This window comes from Phyllobates terribilis, unplaced genomic scaffold (genome assembly GCF_046119375.1).
Source record: "Phyllobates terribilis strain yellow unplaced genomic scaffold, ASM4611937v1 Scaffold_2__4_contigs__length_985480577, whole genome shotgun sequence".
In the NCBI taxonomy this organism is placed as follows: Eukaryota; Metazoa; Chordata; class Amphibia; order Anura; family Dendrobatidae; genus Phyllobates; species Phyllobates terribilis.
In genome coordinates this window covers 70,162,580-70,181,402 of record NW_027362762.1, presented here as the reverse complement: position 1 = coordinate 70,181,402, position 18,823 = coordinate 70,162,580, and the positions used below count along the sequence as shown (strand labels likewise).

Genomic DNA, 18,823 nt, shown 5'->3' with positions numbered 1-18,823 from the left:
CAGCAACAAGTTTGCTGAGGTGTACAACTCCCAAAGGGACATCTGCATGAGTCCCTAATACATTTCAAGGAGAGGCTCAAATTCTGGCAATTCCTGCCCAGTAAGAGGGCCAGGTATGGAATTAAACACTACAACCTGTACGATTGTACCTCAGGGTACACCCACAGGTTTAGGGTTTATGAAGGGAAGGACTCTGGAACTGAACCCCCTGAATTCCCCCCTGTTCTGGGAGTGGGTGGGAAAATTGTTTTGGATTTGGTGCACCCACTACTGGATCAAGGTTATCACCTCTAGGTAGATAAATGTTATACCAGCATCCTACTCTTCTAGTGTCTCTCTCTCCGAGCTACCGCAGCCTGCGGTACTGTCCACAAAAATCAGAGAGGCCTCCAAAAGTCGCTAATTGGGCAGATGCTCTGAAAGGGTGAGAGCAGAGCCCAATGTAGTGACAACATGCTGGTGGTCAAGTACAAGGGCAAGAGGGATGTCCTTTTCTTGACCACTATACATGGTGATGGCAGAACCCTCAGTACTGTACGAACTACCTCTACACAGGTCACCAAACCAGACTGTGTACCAGGGTACAACAAAAACATGGGGGGAGTTGATCTCTCTGATCAAGTCATCCAGCCGTACAGTGCCATGCTAAAAGCTAAAATGAGGTACAAGAAGCTGGCCGTGCACATCATACAGATGGCAATGTATAAATCTTTTGTGCTATCACGATGTGCAGGCCAAACCGGGACCTTCTTTCCGTTCCAGGAGATAATAATCAAGGCCCTAATATTTGGAAGTCAGGGAGGAGCGGGCCTTAGGAGAGTATGCCTACCTGATGTACTCTACACAACTCACGTATGCCTACCTGATACACTCTACACAACTCACATATGCTTAGCTGATGCTCTCTACACAACTCACGTATTCCTACCTGATGCACTCTACACAACTCACATATGCCTACCTGATGTACTCTACACAACTCACGTATGCCTACCTGATGCACTCTACACAACTCACATATGCTTAGCTGATGCTCTCTACACAACTCACGTATGCCTACCTGATGCACTCTACACAACTCACGTATGCCTACCTGATGTACTCTACACAACTCACGTATGCCTACCTGATGCACTCTACACAACTCACGTATGCCTACCTGATGCACTCTACACAACTCACATATGCTTAGCTGATGCTCTCTACACAACTCACGTATGCCTACCTGATGAACTCTACACAAATCACGTATGCCTACCTGATGCCCTCTACACAACTCACGTATGCCTACCTGATGCACTCTACACAACTCACGTATGCCAATCTGATGCTCTCTACACACATCACGTATGCCTACCTGATGCACTCTACGTACCTCACGTATGCCTACCTGATGCTCTCTACACAACTCACGTATGCCAATCTGATGCTCTCTACACACCTCACGTATGCCAGCCTGATGAACTCTACACAACTCATTTGATCAACATTGTCAATCTCACTTGATCATTTTGCACATGAAATGAGCAGCTTAAATAAAAAAAATAAGGTTTTTTTGATACTCTGTAGGGAGATGTTTATGCTACATATGATGTGGCCACCTAGTGGTTGTGATGTGATTTACAGCCTGACTAAGGTCTGCCAAGCATGTCACCATAATGTATTACATTTCCATTATAAGAAATTGGAGACATTGATGGAATTCAAGAAAATGTAAGCGAGAAAACAGTCTCTGTACACATAGAAATCATTACTATCATTCAATAATAAGCTCCCAATCAAACAAGCCCTTTGAATGTATCAGCAGGGTGCATGCTCGACAGGTGCACCAATGCTTCCCTACGGGGCTGTTGAGCTCAGCTTTTTCCGCCGGCCCCATAGAGAATGAATGGAACGGCGATTGGGCATCCGACCTGCTCTACCATTTTGTAAAGGGAATTAGGCTATGTGCCCACGATGCAAAAATGAAGTGGAAAATATTTTTTTTAGCCCAAAATACATGCATTGAATTAAGAAAAGAAAATTATCCCCAAAGGTGGAATTACCCCCTTCACGACATATGACGTAAACTTGCCTCATATGTTGTGTCCCTGCCTCCCTCCGCTCATCATAGGAGATGATGATTTTTTCTACACATAGCAGGGCTGAAGCACAGCTATGTGTAGCACAGGCGATCGGGTGATCACAGCTTCAAGTCTCCTAAGTAAAAAGTGTAAAAAAAATGTTTTAAAAAATTAAAAAAAAACATAAAAGTTCAAATCACCCCCCTTTTGCCCCATTCATAATAAAAGAATAATAAAATAAAAAAATACACATATTTGGTATCACCGCGTTCAGAATCGCCCGATCTATCAATATAGAAAAATAATTAATCCGATCAGTAAACGGCGTAAGGAGAAAAAAAAAATCAAAACATCAAAATTACTTTTTTTGGTTGAAGCAACATTGCAATAAAATGCAATAATGGACGATCAAAACATCGGATCTACCCCAAAATGGTATCAATAGAAACGTCAGCTCGGCGTGCAAAAAATAAGCCCTCGACCAGCCCCAGATCCCAAAAAATGGAGACGCCACGGGTCTCCGAAAATGGCGACTTTTTTTATTTAGCTTTTTTACAAACTTTGGATTTTTTTTCACCACTTAAATAAAAAAGAACCTATAGATGTTTGATGTCTATGAACTCGTAATGACCTGGAGAATCATGATGGCAGGTCAGGTTTATCATATAGTGAACATGGTAAATAAAACACAAAAAACAATTGTGGAATTGCACTTTTTTTTGCAATTTCACTGCACTTGGAATTTTTTCCCCATTTTGCAGTATACTATATGGTAAAATCAATGGTTTCGTTCAAAGTTACAACTTGTCCTGCAAAAAACAAGCCCTCATACAGCCATATTGATGGGAAAATAAAAAAGTTATGGCTCTGGGAAGAAGGGCAAAAAACGAAAGGGCAAAAACAGAAAATCCCAAGATCGTGAAGGGGTTAAACCTAAAACATTTTAAAAAAAATAAATACACATATTTGGTATCACTGTGTTCCGAAATGTCCAATCTGTCAAAATACAAAATAAATTAATTCAATCGGTAAACAGCGTAAAGAGAAAAAAATCAAGAAGAAGCGAACAAAACATCATATCTACCCCAAATGGTATCAGTAACAACGTCTGCTCAGGGCGTAAAAAAAGCAGCCCTCATATAGCCCCAATATCCCCCAAAAATTAAAACATTATGGATCTTGGAAAATGGCGACAAAAGCAAAAAAAAAATTGGGGGGAAAAATTTCCACATTTTTTTTCACCACTTAAATAAAAACAAGTACTAGACATGTTTGATATCTGTGTACTCATACTGACCAGCAGAATCCTATCGCCAGGTTAATTTTACCATATAGTGAACACGGTAAATTAAAAAAAAAAAAAAAACAATTGTGAAACTGCACTTTTTTTGCAATGTCAACGCACTTGGATTTTTTTTCCCCGTTTTCCAGTACATTATATGTTCAAATGAATGAAGTCATTCAAAAGTACAACTCGTCCCACAAAAAACAAGCCCTCGTACGGCTATGTGGACAGAAAAATAAAAAAGTTATGGCTCTTGGAGAAATGGGGAGGAAAAAACGAAAATGAAAAAAAAAAAAAAGGAAAATGGCGTGAAGGGGTTAATACATAGAAAGAAAAACGCACTCCACGCGATTAGTACAATCGTTAAAGTTCTGATTGGTTTATATTGTAGTTTAATCCGAGGTGCTGCCATACTGTTGTGTTGTACCGCCACATCATTCATTCTTGCACCTGTAGTAGGATGTGTGAGGAGCAGTGATTGTCTGCAGCCGCCGCAGTCAGATGTGATCTCCTGAGAGATAAATGCAGCGGCAAGTGGAGTCCCCATCCAAAAAGTTGTCGTCCCCTACATGCACAGTGTAGTATCAGTGGTGCTTACTATAGGGTGGTGCAGTGTATGACTGACAGGTGTGAACAGACACTGAGCAGAATTAAAGCCCCAAGAAATAAATGTGCCATTGTCCCCAAATCTAGTCCCCTTACCCCTGCTGGGCTTGTCATAGATTCTCCATGTAATAAAATATAGTATTATATAGTATTATATAATATAATAATAATAATAATAATTAATAATAAAATAAAATATAATAATAATAATAATAATGTAAACCTGATTTTTTATCTTCCACAAACCAGGCAGCTGCAAAAGAGTTCAATGATAAACTCAGCTCTGCTACATCTGCCTATAGATCCCATCTATGATCCACTTTACACAGCAGAGCTCTGCATAGCAGACAAGATGGCGATGTGGAGCAGAGGGAAAGAGCAAGAGGAGGCCAAGCTGTGAGCAGAGCACTGCAGATCCCCACAGGGACACACCGACTCTGCAGGTTGCAGACATGCAAGTTGCTCTCTTACCTGCAGACGCAGTGCGCTGAGTAGTATGGATCCCCCCTGGGCACAGACACAGCAAGGGATGCCCAGCCCCAGATAATAATAGCAGAGGGGGGTTACTGCCAGGCACAGGAGCTGGCGGACACAGGGAGAAGGAGGGGGAGATCCACACAGCCACTGGGAAGAGGGGAGGGAGACAGGCTGCAGAGGAGGAGGAGGAGGAAGGGCAAGCTACTACAAGGAGGCAAAGGATGAGGAGGGCGAGGGGATCAGCCAGGCTGTAGGCACCGCAGACACAAAGAGGCGGCCAAAATAATAATGTCGTATCACAGCGGCTGCAGCGATGACACCGCTACGTGCAGGATACCACACCGTCTGCGCCAAGTCCCGAGAGAGAGCCGTCTAGACCGGAGACATCACATGGGCTTCTCTACGTGACTGGACGTCTCCATGCTGCTTCACATTCACGGTTCAAATACGGACGGCGATGTCCGGACCGGCCGCGGGTCCCGTATGAGGCTGGGACTGGAGACCCGCTGTCGATCCGGACTCAGAATGTCGGAGGTGTGAAACCTACAGTCGTGAACCTGCTGCGTCCGGCGTCTTCCCCAAAACTGAATGTGAATATGAGTTTTTTGGGTGAATTTTTGGCTCTGAATCTTCTCGCTGCATCAAAAATGTAGCGTCTTAGGCAGGGCTGTGGAATCAGAGTCGGAGCCCATTTTGGTGGAGTCGGAGTCGGTATAAAATGGACCGACTCCGACTCCTAAAATATATAATAAATTGAGTACAGTAGTTCAATGCAGTTTGTGGGGAATATTTTTTCATAAGAAAGTTATAAAATGTCCTATAAATGTCTGTCCTATTCCTGATCTAAGGGTCTGGACTTTTAGCTGAGATGAATCTGTGCTACAGGAAATTTATCACTTAAACATGAGCCGTGTATGAGGGAGTCGGAGTTGGAGTCGGTGTCATGGAAATTGAGTCGGAGTTGGAGGTTTGGCTTACCTACTCCACAGCCCTGGTCTTAGGCTACGTTCACACGATAAGTTTTTGGTGAGTTTTTTTTACGCTGCATATTTTCGAGAAAAATGCAAGTAACCTATTTTACTTAATGGGTGCAAAAATGATGCAACATCATAAACTCATCGTGAGAATGTAGCCCTACAGTTCCAGCAAAGTGGGTGGGATATATAGAAATCTCACGCCCGCTGCACTTCTATTTTTACTCCGCGTAAACTGACCGGCGGTGCGAGTTTCCAATCCGCAACATGTGAATTTCTCCTGCGGACACGCTGAGTTTTATGTGCAGATTTTTCCCATAGACTTGTATTAGATGCGGAAAATCCGCAAGTAAAAAAAAACGCATAAAAAACACATGTAATCCGCACATGACTATCAATAAAGTTTTGTCAAACCCAAATACCAGGAAGTATCAAAAACAAAGCAGCTTTATTAAAATTAAGACATATCAAAAAGAGACCAAAAATGCAGCGTCAAAAATGTGATAAAAACACAATAAAAAATGCAATGAAAAAAAAACAAAAGTAACCTAATTTACTTAGGCCACATTCACACCTTCAGTATTTGGTGAGTTTTTTACATCAGTATTTGTAAGCCAAAACCAGCAGTGGGTGATAAATACAGAAGTGGTGACATGTTTCTATTATACTTTTACTCTGATTCCACTCCTGATTTTCGCTTACAAATACTCAGGTAAAAAAGTCACGAATTACTGAATGTGTGAACGTGGCCTTACAGAGACAGTGAGATCATCAGGTCTCCCATCTTGCATCACATCTCCTATCTAAGCTAATGAAGGAGTCAAGGCCGCCATACACATACGGGTATGTGCACACTTTAAGTACTTGCAACAGAAATTTCTTTATCTCCTGGCGGGAAAAACACTTTGCTGGCACGTTTTAGATGCTTTTTTTTTTTTTTTTTACATGCGTTTTTCATGCAGATTTTTCCCCACTGATTAGTATGGGTGAAATCTGCAGCAAGAACGCTGAAGGGGTTGACATGCTGCAGATGCATGAGACATCAGGATTCTCATTCACTTTCTTGGCATCAGGAAATCCTTCAGGTTTTGTGACAAATCTGCTCAGAAGAACCCATCGATATGTGTATAGGGGCACAGGCCATTGTGATGGTCCGGAGAGATGTTGATCGCACGTGTAGAATTCATACTGCCAAATAGCATTATTCTCACTGAGAACAGCCACTGGCCGACATGTTAACTGGTGACTTTCTCATAGAGAACACAGGAACGCTCGGCCAAACGAGCGCTCCTGTATATGGGAGAGACGGCGGAGATGGCTGTCAGCCGAACGATCGACCCAAAGCATCGTTCTACCTACAGCCTTTTGTGTCTCTTACTCAATTGCTCCCGAAACTATCCACCAGCCATTATAGTGCCAAAGATGTGACAGCAGCTTAGTTTAGGTATCCATGGTTACGGCCACTAACCACTAACTAACTGTCACTATAAGGCTGTGTGCCCACGATGCGTTTTTTAAGCGTTTCTGCAGCGGAATTGAAACGCTTAAAAAAACGCATGGTAGAAGGCCTGCCATGTTCCGCAATGACAATCCGCATGTGCTGCGCACATGCTGCGGAAATTTCCGCTGCGGATTATCATTGCGGAAAAAAACGCAGCACTACCAATTATTTTGCGGAAGCGCGGCGTTTTCGCCGCCATTGACTTGCATTGAAGCGCATGGATTACGCATCACTGGATCTGTACATGCGCATTCCATGCGTTTAGATGTGTAGATGGTTCCCGGGTCTAGAGGAGACGAGACTCTCCTCCGGACCCGGGTACCATAGAACCTGTAAAAAAAAGAATAAAATAAAAAATAAACATTATATTTACCTTCTGATGGCCCACGGTGTGCTTGTCTTGGCTTGCCGGCAGATTGCGGTGGACTCAAGGACCTGCCATGATGTCATTTAGTCATATGACGGGTCACGCGACCGCTGACGTCGGCAGGTCCTTCAGTGTACCGCAAGCTGCCGGCAAGCCGAGACGCATCGAATAAAGATAACCGGGGGCCATCAGAAGGTAAGTATAATATTTATTTTTTACCATTCTTTCGGTCAAACTATATAAATCCATGCCGGTTGCATGGATTTATATGGTGTGACCAAGTTGTCAAGCACTTTCCAAGTGATGCTAAAATCGCTTGGAAAGCGCTTGTCAACCCGCATGTGGAAATGCATGTGAAGAACGCTTCACATCCGCATGTCCCTGTCAGGAAAAACGCATGTACAATCCGCATGCGTTTTTTCTGCCAGGGAGATACAGAAACGCTCAGGAAAAAATCCGGAGCATTTATGCATCGTGGGCACATAGCCTATGAGTGGTCATAATCACTATGGATATCTAAGCTTCTGCAATGCCCTGCGCATGGGGTAAGCGACATAGCTAATCAGAAGAACTACACTACATTTCTATTTGGAGGCATTTGATAATATTATTAATATTACACCTACTACATACTGGAATAAGAATTTGGAGATGGCGATACCCCTTTAACTATAAAATCATGTGCCCTATAACTATAATTTTAAATGAGTCCCAGATAAAGGATCAAAAATTAATAAGACACCAGACTCTAACTTCAGACTAGACCCATAAGTAAATTTTGACCCCTAGATCCGACCAGAAGAAGACCCCCCTCCATTTTTCTTACACAACTTGCTCCCCATATTTCTCTCCCACAGACTTCTCCCCCTATTCTACACACTGCTCTCCATAGAATATCCTCTTCTCACATACAGACTAGTCTTGTCTAGTGGCGTACCGCCAATGGCAGTAGGCCACGCCACTGCTATGGGGCCTGTAAGCCGGGGGAGGGCCCTGTGTCTGGGCCCCGCCTCCACCCATCAGCACCCGCACTGCATGACCGCACAGAATGATGAGGCTGGAAGCATCTGCTGACGCTCCCTCCGCCATTATCATTACTCGTGCTGACATCCGGAGGGGGGCCCGGTGCGAGCAATGATGATGGAGGAGGTGTAGCACCCTAAGGACTCGGCTGCTACAGGGGTATTGCACCTCAAGCCAGAGGTGTGGTATTCCACTCCCGGGTAAGGATGGAGTGTGGAACTGAGCTAGTAGGCTGCATGCACTACATACATCCCATTTCCGGGGGACAGAACGACGGTACTCCCACCAGTATATGTGCAGGTACGACAGCGTCTGTCCCTGGCTGGAGTGGGAGGGGGGGTGGAACATCCCAGTAGTGTAGGGGCAGATAGGGGGAGTAGTCTGGGTAAATGTAGGAGCTCATTGGGTGCTGGTCACCTGAGCTCACACATAGAGGGAGTATATAAGGTGGGCACCATCTTAGGACAGGGTCAGTCAGTCAGTCAGTCAGTCTGTGAGTCAGCAGTAACTCCAGGAGAGGAGAAGGAAGAGGGACCCAGAGGCGCAGGACGAGAGGGGACCCCAAGATCCCAGAATAAGGACAAAAGGGTGAAGGGTCGGCAAAAGGGTACCGGATCCCAAGCTGGCGGAGGCCAAAGCAAACCTTAGCCAGGAACCGGAGGTTGTGGGCAGGATCTGCCACGACCCTCACCAAATCCACTAGAAAGGCACACCAAGCATAGGGTCAGGGAGCCCAGAGGAGGCTTGACCAACAAGAGACCCGAGGGAGCCGGACATAAGTGGATCCCTGGTGGGAACGGCCAGAGAGAGAGAGAGAAGAAGGGAGCTCAGGACCATACTCAGGAATTGCCCGGGAGTTGACCGAGTCCCGCACCTGGTGGACGCAGCACGGCTTGGGTGGTCACTGCTGTACAGAGTGACCCGAGCAACACCAGTGAGTAAAAACCCTGAAACTGCATTTCATGCCTCTGAGTCTCCTTGCTGCACCTTCATAACCACCATCCTCCACGTCTGACCCCCTGAGGCTATACCCCTCCCGTTGGGGGTTATACTACCACAGCTGCACACACACCACCAGCCTCAGCGGACCATCCTGCAGCGGCGGCCTTTTGACCGCAAATCAACGGGTGGTGTAGTCGACACTAAGAACATCTGCAAGGACTGCCGCACACTGAGTTTGACACCCTGGGCACGGACCGGGTCACAGCCACTCGGAGACTACAACCCCCATCTGATCCGGCTCCGGGTATCCCTAACAACATGGCCCAGGGGGAGCGTCAGCAGACGCCTCCACCCCCATCACTCTTCCTCGGCGTCTGCTCTAAGATGTTCGGCACTTTACACCGCTCACTGAGGAGACTGGAGCATCAGGTGGAACCAGGAGAGGTGAGTACTGTGTTTATTTTTTTTAAATCAGTGACTAGTGGCCATAATACAGTATGGGGGGTGCATTATATTGTATGGAGGACCATGGGGGGTGCATTATATTGTATGGAGGACCATGGGGGCTGCATTATATTGTATGGATAACCATGGGGTGCTTTATATTGTATGGAGGACCATGAGGAGTACATTATATTGTATGGAGGACCATGGGGGTGCATTATATTGTGTGGAGCCCATGGGGGCCGCATTACATTGTATGGAGGACCATGGGGAGTGCATTATATTGTGTGGAGGACCATGGGGGGTGCATTATTTTGTGTGGCGGACCATGGAGGGTGCATTATATTGTGTGGAGGACCATGGGGAGTGCATTATATTGTGTGGAGGACCATGGGGCCACATTACATTGTATGGGGGACCATGGGGAGTGCATTATATTATGTGGAGGACCATGAGGGTGCATTATATTGTATGGAGGGCCATGGTGAGAGCATTATATTGTATGGGGGCCATGGGGTGCATTATATTATGTGGAGGACCATGGGGAGAGCATTATATTATGTGGAGGACCATGGAGGTGCATTATATTTTATGGAGGACTATGGGGAGTGCATTATATTGTTGGAGGACCATGGGGGCCGCATTACATGTATGGAGGACCATGGAGGGTGCATTATATTGTATGGAGGACCATGGGGGCCACATTACATGTATGAAGGACCATGGAGGGTGCATTATATTGTATGGAGGACCATGGGGGGTGCATTACATGTATGGAGGACCATGGAGGGTGCATTATATTGTATGGAGGACTACGAGGAGAGTGTTTTATTATATGGAGGACCATGGGGAGTGCATTATACTATATGGAGGATTATTGGGTGCATTATACTATATGGAAGTGACCATTATAATATGTGGGGGCCATTATACTGTATGCAAGCAATTATACAGTGTGAAGGTTTGTGTGGGGTCCTTCATACTGTGTGGGGGCCATTATACTGTATGGATAGCTGAGTGGGGTCACAGTTGGGGGATCATACTATGTTGGGGGGTCACTATACTTTACGTCGGGAGTTGAGGTGGGGTACAGTAGTGTCATTATACTGTGCACGTGGAGGAATGCACCATGGGGGTATCATACTGTGTTTAGGGGGGGCACTTTTGTTGGCATCATATTTTATGGGGGCAATGAAAGAGGAATCTAGGACTTCAGCAGGAGGAAAATTACAGTGTAAAGGCTGTAAAGTTGTGAGATATGCTCTTCTGTGACCTCGACAATTATTTAATTTTTTTTTGTTGGGGGGGAGGTGGGGTGCCCAATTAGAACTTCTGCTTTGGGGCCCCATGATGTCTATGGACGCCCCTGGTCTTGTCCCTTCACACATCATACATCCCCTCATTACCTTCGCCAAGGTGTTACTCTTCTTCCTCTGCGGTGCAGGACTATGATGTCGCCAAATGTCCTGTATCAACAGTGTTGTCACAAATTCTGCATAAATGTGGCAAAAATTTGATTTTGCTGCAACAAACCTAGAATCATATCAGAAACAAAGCAGTTCTGTAAAAATCATGTTAATTTGCAGTTTTGCTATATTTTTCCCTAAATTGAGGCTAAAAATGCAAAAGGGAATAATGCAAAAAAAACCCCTAAGATACTGCTGAGGAAGAGCAGAGCTTAAGCCCGCCATACACAAGAGATGGCCGTCGGCTTAACGACGTTTCTGCTTGTCATTTGCCCGGCAGCAGGATTGCCAATCATCCAGAAATTCTAGGACAGTCTGTAAAAATTGATCACTTTTTTGACCTGCCCGTAAAAAAAATGTAAGTCGTCCATGATTTTTCTTGAAATTGAAGAATCTTATGCAGATAATTTTGCCTTTAATTATTATCATTTTACAGTATACAGTGACTGCAGCTGATGTCTTCATATCAGAATTATGGGCTGTAGATGTAGATCACTTATTATCATAATGATTTATTATGATGGTTTTCCAATGTGTCTGTCCATGATTTTGATAAGCTTTCCAGAAAAATAAGAAGTCAAGTTGGCAACCTTGGCCGGCAGTCATCTTGGCGTGCTCTCCAAGGAGCGCTCGTTTGGCCGATGAGAGAGTAGCCGACAGACAAGTCTTAGCCTATGTGCACACGGAGTCTTTTTCCTGAGTTTTTAGAACAGAAACTGAGCAGAAACGCAACGTTTTTGAGAAGTTCTAAGGTTTGAAACTCCTTGAAAAAATCTGTGTGCACCAAGCCTTATGCTTATTTTTGGGACACTCTGAAATCGGACATGCTGGATCTATATCTTCTCCCAGCAATAAATACTCCAAGGCCTCCATACACATAAGACTGTCGGAAGAAGCCATCAATGTCGACGGGCTCAGCCAACATTAGCCTAATGTCTGTGGGGGGCTTTAGAGTTAGAGCCCGGGATGTATTGTAGGGAAGGGGAAGTATTAGGAATGCTGCTGTCCAAAAAAACAAGTGTCCCATCTGTTGGTTTATGGGTTATATGGGGATTCACTGGCGTCCTGATGGAGCAGTCTCTGATTGTATATTAGATAGCCTTGATGCGCGGTCAGAGATCGGAATACAGTGCTCGGACTAGTCTCCCAACCTGAGCGTGACAGCTTCATGTATTCCTATGCAGTTGTCCAGCTTAGGTTGGGAGAGCTGACGTCCAGTCCGAGCATTGTGGTCCATGCTCGGTCCAATATATATACAGCCGTGTGACTGCACCCTTATGGCGGCTCTAGATATGCCATCACCAGCTATTGCAATGCCAGGGCAGTGATTTGAAAAAATGATTGTCATGCAGAAAGAGTAACAGTTCATTCAGATGTCTGTACTTTTTTTTTGTCTTTCATCACTGTGCTGGCTCCAAATTTCCATCCTTATTATTAGTATGGCATCTATGACACCCGCTGATGAAGCAAGGGTGAAACGCGCGTTGGGGCTAACCTGACCACACTACACCTATCGTGTCTGTAGCGCCACACGATGTAAGTACAAATCTATTACTTAACAGACATATACCTTTTGGATGTCTTGGGATATTTTAATCATGTGCCTATCTTTTATTACATTTATGTACTGTGTAATGTAGTGCTCTATAGGGTTTTCTGCTTTTCTACATATATCAAACTATTTTGTTAAATTACATATTTAAATAAAGATATATTTTTTATGAGACTTTATGGCACTAGTTTATTGTTGGTATTGAGCAATTCATTCAGATTTCTGTACTTTTTTGTGTCTTTCATCATTGTGTTGGATCCAAATTTGCATCCTGATCATTAGTATGGCATCCCTTTGTCTCATTTGCAAAAAGTAAAAAAATCAATTTTCAAATATTCTCCTACAAAGAAAAAGTGTGCTATCCACTGCTTTCACTGACTCATTGAATGGGCAAATTAGATCCACATTTTTTGTTGTTGTGGGCAATTGGTTCGAAAAAAACCCTGACATGTGAGCACACCCATAGACTATAATGGGAATGTGTTTTATCTGTAAAAAAAAACACAGGACCGGATCTCTGTATGGGGCTTTAAAGGGAATCTGTCAGCAGATTTTGCTATGTAATCAGAGAGCAGCATGATGTAGGGGCAGGGACCCTAGTTCCAGCGATGTGTCACTTACTGGGCTGCTTGCTACAGTTTTGATAAAATCACTGTTTTCTTTGCTGTAGATCTAGCAGTTCTATGAATGCTGAGATCTGTATAACCCCGCCCACACCACTGATGTGTACACTGTGCATAGGCAGAAAGCAACCAATTAGCGATAGGGGCGGGGTTATACTCATGAATATGAAGGACTACATGGCAGCAGGTTTACTAGTTCTCTAGTGACAATCTCCTGCTGATAAAACTGTGATTTTATCAAAACTACAGCAAGCAGCCCAGTAAGTGACACAACGCTGGAAATCAGGGTCTCTGCCCCTACATTAGATGGCAAAAACGTGTTGTCAGATTCTCTGTAAGCAGCTTGGATCAGAGTTTTCTTCAATCTGAGACATTAGAGGTGTTGGGTATCTGTCAATCACAGCTACCATCCTGCCGTTAATCATATGGACACAGCATCTCAGGAGCAAGTACGTGTGTATGAATGGAGGAAATGGGTTAAAAAGCTAATTCTGGGATTTTCTATCAATACTGAACATTCGAAAAGGGTAATGCTTTACAGCTGCATTCATTACATCTTTAATAAGAATCAAATATCAGGGAAGACGGAAGAAAATATACTAGAAAATCAACATAACACAACAAGAACAAGGCCGGTTCTTATTTTTTAATGTACATTTCTGCCTTTTTACAGTATCAATTTTTTTAATTCTTTATTATATATATACGATATATATATATAAAGCAAACAGTAAAGCCAAATATATTTATAGCATAATTATAGAAAAGCATAGTATTAGGTATATTATATCAATACATTTATCAAAATATACAGTTCGTCATTTTACTAAATATAGTTCATAGCTAGAAAATGGAGAGAGGCATGGAAATGTACTGTACAAACACGTAGTTTATAAATCCGGCATGCGGTCCCAGAGGTGTGGGCTTATTCTTTACTACTAATTTTTAAGGTCTTTAGTAAAGGAGGAGCTGCTCAGAGAGTCATTATGCGGAGCAGCCTAAACACACGCCCCCGAGGGTCCTGCGAGTCACTCCTTTTTGCTAAAGATCATAAAAGTTAGCACTTAATATGTCTGGAACCGTATGGTAGGGGTAGAAAAAAAAATAAAAAAGAATACTCAGTGGAGTAGTGGGAATAATATAAGAGACACATCCTCTTTATACTGTAATTAAGGGAAAATGTTAAAACAAACGTAAGGCTATGTGCCCACGATGCAGAAATGCTCCGGATTTTTCCTGAGCGTTTCTGCATCTCCCTGGCAGAAAAAACGCATGCGGATTGTACATGCGGATTGTACATGCAGATTGTACATGCGGATTGTACATGCGTTTTCCTGCCAGGGACATGTGGATGTGAAGCGTTCTTCACATGCATTTCCGCATGCGGGTTGTCAAGCTCTTTTAGCATCACTTGGAAAAGTGCTTGACAACTTAGTCACACTATATAAATCCATGCAACCGGCATGGATTTATATAGTGTGACCAAGTTAATAGCTGAAAAAAAGATTAAAAATGGTAAAAAATAAAATAAAAGCCATTATACTTACCTTCCGATGGCCCGCTGTCTTCTCTCCGGTGCGTCTGGTCTCTTGTACGGCTCGCGGTGGTGTGAAAGGACCTTCTATGACGTCATTTAGTCATGTGACAGGTCATGCGGCTGCCGACGTCAGTGGTCGCGTGACCCGTCACATGACTAAATGACATCATGGCTGGTCCTTTTAGGCCATCGCGAGCCGTACAAGAGACCAGAAGTGAGACCAGATGTATATTTTTATTTTAATTCTTTTTTTTACAGGTACTATGGTACCCGGGTCTGGAGGAGAGTCTCCTCTTCTCCAGACCTGGTTACCATCCGGACATTGAATTGCTTAATATCCGCATCTACACATGTAGTCATGCAGATATTATGCGATCCAATGCAAGTCAATGGCGGCAAAAACGCTGCAATTACACAAAATAATTTGTAATGCTGCGGATTTTTCCGCAATGATAATCCGCAGCGGAAATTTCTGCAGCATGTGCACAGCACCTTCGGATTATTATTGGGGAACATGGCAGACCTTCTACCATGCGTCTGCGGCACTTCGGCAGCAGAAACGCTTAAAAAACACATAGTGGGCACACAGCCTAAAGGTTGTGCCGTCTTTGTACAAATGAAAATAAGCAACTTTGAATTATTAGGCAATTTGGACCATATCATCACCCATCTGTCCAATTAGACTTGGATGCCCCCCATCCTCCCCTGGCGGCTTTTAAAGCTTGTTTTCCTCTGAAACACCGCAGCGTTTCAGAGTCAAACATACCTGGCTGAAATAATATAGGTTCCCTTTAAAGGTATAAGGTACAACCTCTATGGGACTGATAATAATCCATTTAGTGATTGAAAAAAATATATCCATATGTGCATAAAAGTAATTTTAGAAACATATAGATAGAAAGCGGACATCGTAGATAAACCATTGTTCGGAAATTCTAGAATGACGTCATGAACCGTTGGTAAACATCTAAAACTCTGAAGTCATTAATGTGCTAATATATATATAATCTTTGTAGAAATAGCCTCAAAAGTGTATCAGACGTACGTCTGTGCATTTACTACCATCATAGGTATAGCATACTATATAATGTATATTGGCAGCTACTACTCTGTATGGAGAGCGGTCACACTATGCGCATAGCATGGGCACTGGATGTAGCACAGGTGGCGCTTCCTACACCAGTATAGTTACATTTTCTCACTCCGCTTTAAATATGCAATATTTACACTGGTCACTAGACCTAATACAAAACTCACCATTTCTGTTTCCGTACAGATGACGGAGCAGTCTCATAACAAACACTCACAGGATTAGAATGACAGATAACTCCTCTATATACAGTAGATAAAATAGGATCCACCATTCACAATAGCTGATGTCACGGCTCACCACCTCCTTCTTTCACAATACTTTTCCTAGAGTATGCCTAGGAGCTAAAAGGAGTCTAGGAACTGTTAAAAATAAAGACTGTCCAAGGCACAAGATGTTCTCTTCCAAGGGATCCCTTTATTGGTTCCCACATAAAAAAGTTAAAAAATACAAGCAAAGTTTCAGCCAGATAGGGCCTTTTTCAAGCCAAATATAGTGAAAGGTATACATACAATATACAGTGAGGAAAATAAGTATTTGATGCACTGCCGATTTTGCAAGTTTTCCCAGCTACAAAGAATGGAAAGGTCTTTAATTTTTATCGTAGGTACAGTACAGACCAAAAGTTTGGACACACCTGCTCATTTAAAGATTTTTCTGTATTTTTATGACTATGAAAATTGTATATTCACACTGAAGGCATCAAAGCTATGAATAAACACATGTGGAATTATATACTTAACAAAAAAGTGTGAAACAACTGAAAATATGTCTTATATTCTAGGTTCTTCAAAGTAGCCACCTTTTGCTTTGATGACTGCTTTGCACACTCTTGATGAGCTTCAAGAGGTAGTCACTGGCATAGGCGGAATATAATGCGGCCCTCTGCTGTGTATAGATGGCGCCGTGCGGCCCCCTGCTGTGTATAGATGGCGCTGTGCAGCCCCCTGCTGTGTATAGATGGCGCCGTGCGGCCCCCTGCTGTGTATAGATGGTGCCGTGCGGCCCCCTGCTGTGTATAGATGGCGCCGTGCGGCCCCCTGCTGTGTATAGATGGCGCCGTGCGGCCCCCTGTGTATAGATGGCGCCGTGCGGCCTCCTGCTGTGTATAGATGGCGCCGTGCGGCCTCCTGCTGTGTATAGATGGTGCCGTGCGGCCTCCTGCTGTGTATAGATGGCGCCGTGCGGCCTCCTGCTGTGTATAGATGGCACCGTGCGGCCTCCTGCTGTGTAAAGATGGCGCCGTGCGGTCTCCTGCTGTGTATAGATGGCGCCGTGCGGCCCCCTGCTGTGCATAGATGGCGCCGTGCGGCCCCCTGCTGTGTATAGATGGCGCCGTGCGGCCCCCTGCTGTGTATAGATGGCGCCGTGCGGCCCCCTGCTGTGTATAGATGGCGCCGTGAATCGCCCTGCTGTGTATAGATGGCGCCGTGCGGCCTCCTGCTGTGTATAGATGGCGCCGTGCGGCCTCCTGCTGTGTATAGATGGCGCCGTGCGGCCCCCTGCTGTGTATAGATGGCGCCGTGCGGCCTCCTGCTGTGTATAGATGGCGCCGTGCGGCCTCCTGCTGTGTATAGATGGCGCCGTGCGGCCTCCTGCTGTGTATAGACGGCACCGTACGGCCTCCTGCTGTGTATAGACGGCGCCGTGCGGCCCCCTGCTGTGTATAGATGGCTACGTGCGGTCTCCTGCTGAGTATAGATGGCGCCGTGCGGCCTCCTGCTGTGTATAGATGGTGCCGTGCAGCCTCCTGCTGTGTATAGATGGCACCGTGCGGCCTCCTGCTGTGTATAGATGGCTACGTGCGGCCTCCTGCTGAGTATAGATGGCGCCGTGCGGCCTCCTGCTGTCTCTGGAGGGGCGCCGTGCGGCCTCCCGCTGTGTATAGATGGCGCCATGCGGCCTCCTCCTGTGTATAGATGGCTACGTGCGGCCTCCTGCTGAGTTTAGATGGCGCCGTGCGGCCTCCTGCTGTCTCTGGGGGGGATGCCGTGCGGCCTCCCGCTGTGTATAGATGGCGCCGTGCGGCCTCCTGCTGTGTATAGATGGCGCCGTGCGGCCTCCCACTGTGTATAGATGGCTACGTGCAGCCTCCCGCTGTGTATAGATTGCTACATGCGGCCTCCCGCTGTGTATAGATGGCTATGTGCGGCCTCCCGCTGTGTATAGATGGCACCGTGCAGCCTCCCGCTGTGTATAGATGGCTACGTGTGCTCAATATAGAGTCATACAATTAACGTAAGGCTATGTGCCCACGATACAGAAATGTTCCAGATTTTTTTTTAGCGCTTCTGTATCTCCCTGGCAGAAAAAACGCATGCGCATTTTACATGCGGATTGTACATGCGGATTTTACATGCGGATTGTACATGCGTTTTCTTGCCAGGGACATGCGGATGTGAAGCGTTCTTCACTTTCATTTCCGCATGCGGGTTGACAAGCGCTTTCCAAGCGATTTTAGCATCACTTGGAAAGTGCTTGACAACTTGGTTATGACGCGCCCCCTGGGCCTGTGCTGTGGTGCAGCGTTGCGCACGCGGGGAATACCCGGAGCCGGATCTGTTGGGGGTAGTAGTCCTCGTGGCGGTGACCCGGTCCGTGCCCAGGGTGTCAAACTAAATGGCAGTCTTTAGCAGTAGATGTTAGAGTGTTCGACTATGCCACCCGTTGAATGCGGCTATGAAGCCGCCGCTGCAGGGCAGACCGCTGAGGCCGGTGGTACGGATGTGCAGCGTGGATGGTATAACCCCCAACGGGAGGGGTATGGCCTCAGGGCAGCCGACGTGGATGATGGGGGTAGTAGAATAGCATACAGGCAGCAGGAACCACTCAGAGACGGTGCGGTGTAGTTCAGGGTCTTTACTGGTGGCAAA

The 18,823-nt window shown here is 45.2% G+C and overlaps 1 protein-coding gene across 4 annotated transcripts in view; it reads right to left on the bottom strand.

Moving 5' to 3' along the window:
- The window catches only part of MSANTD4 (Myb/SANT DNA binding domain containing 4 with coiled-coils), a 37,890-nt gene extending 33,112 nt beyond the window's left edge, over nucleotides 1-4,778 (bottom strand). For 3 of the 4 annotated variants that reach the window (XR_012266387.1, XM_073662081.1, XM_073662082.1), the window contains exon 1: nucleotides 4,426-4,772. The gene's annotated coding sequence lies outside the window, so the exon portion shown is untranslated. Of the gene's footprint in view, nucleotides 1-4,425 lie in introns of all 4 variants that reach the window. The other variant, XM_073662083.1, reaches the window with a different exon arrangement.
- Nucleotides 4,779-18,823: the final 14,045 nt, after the last annotated feature.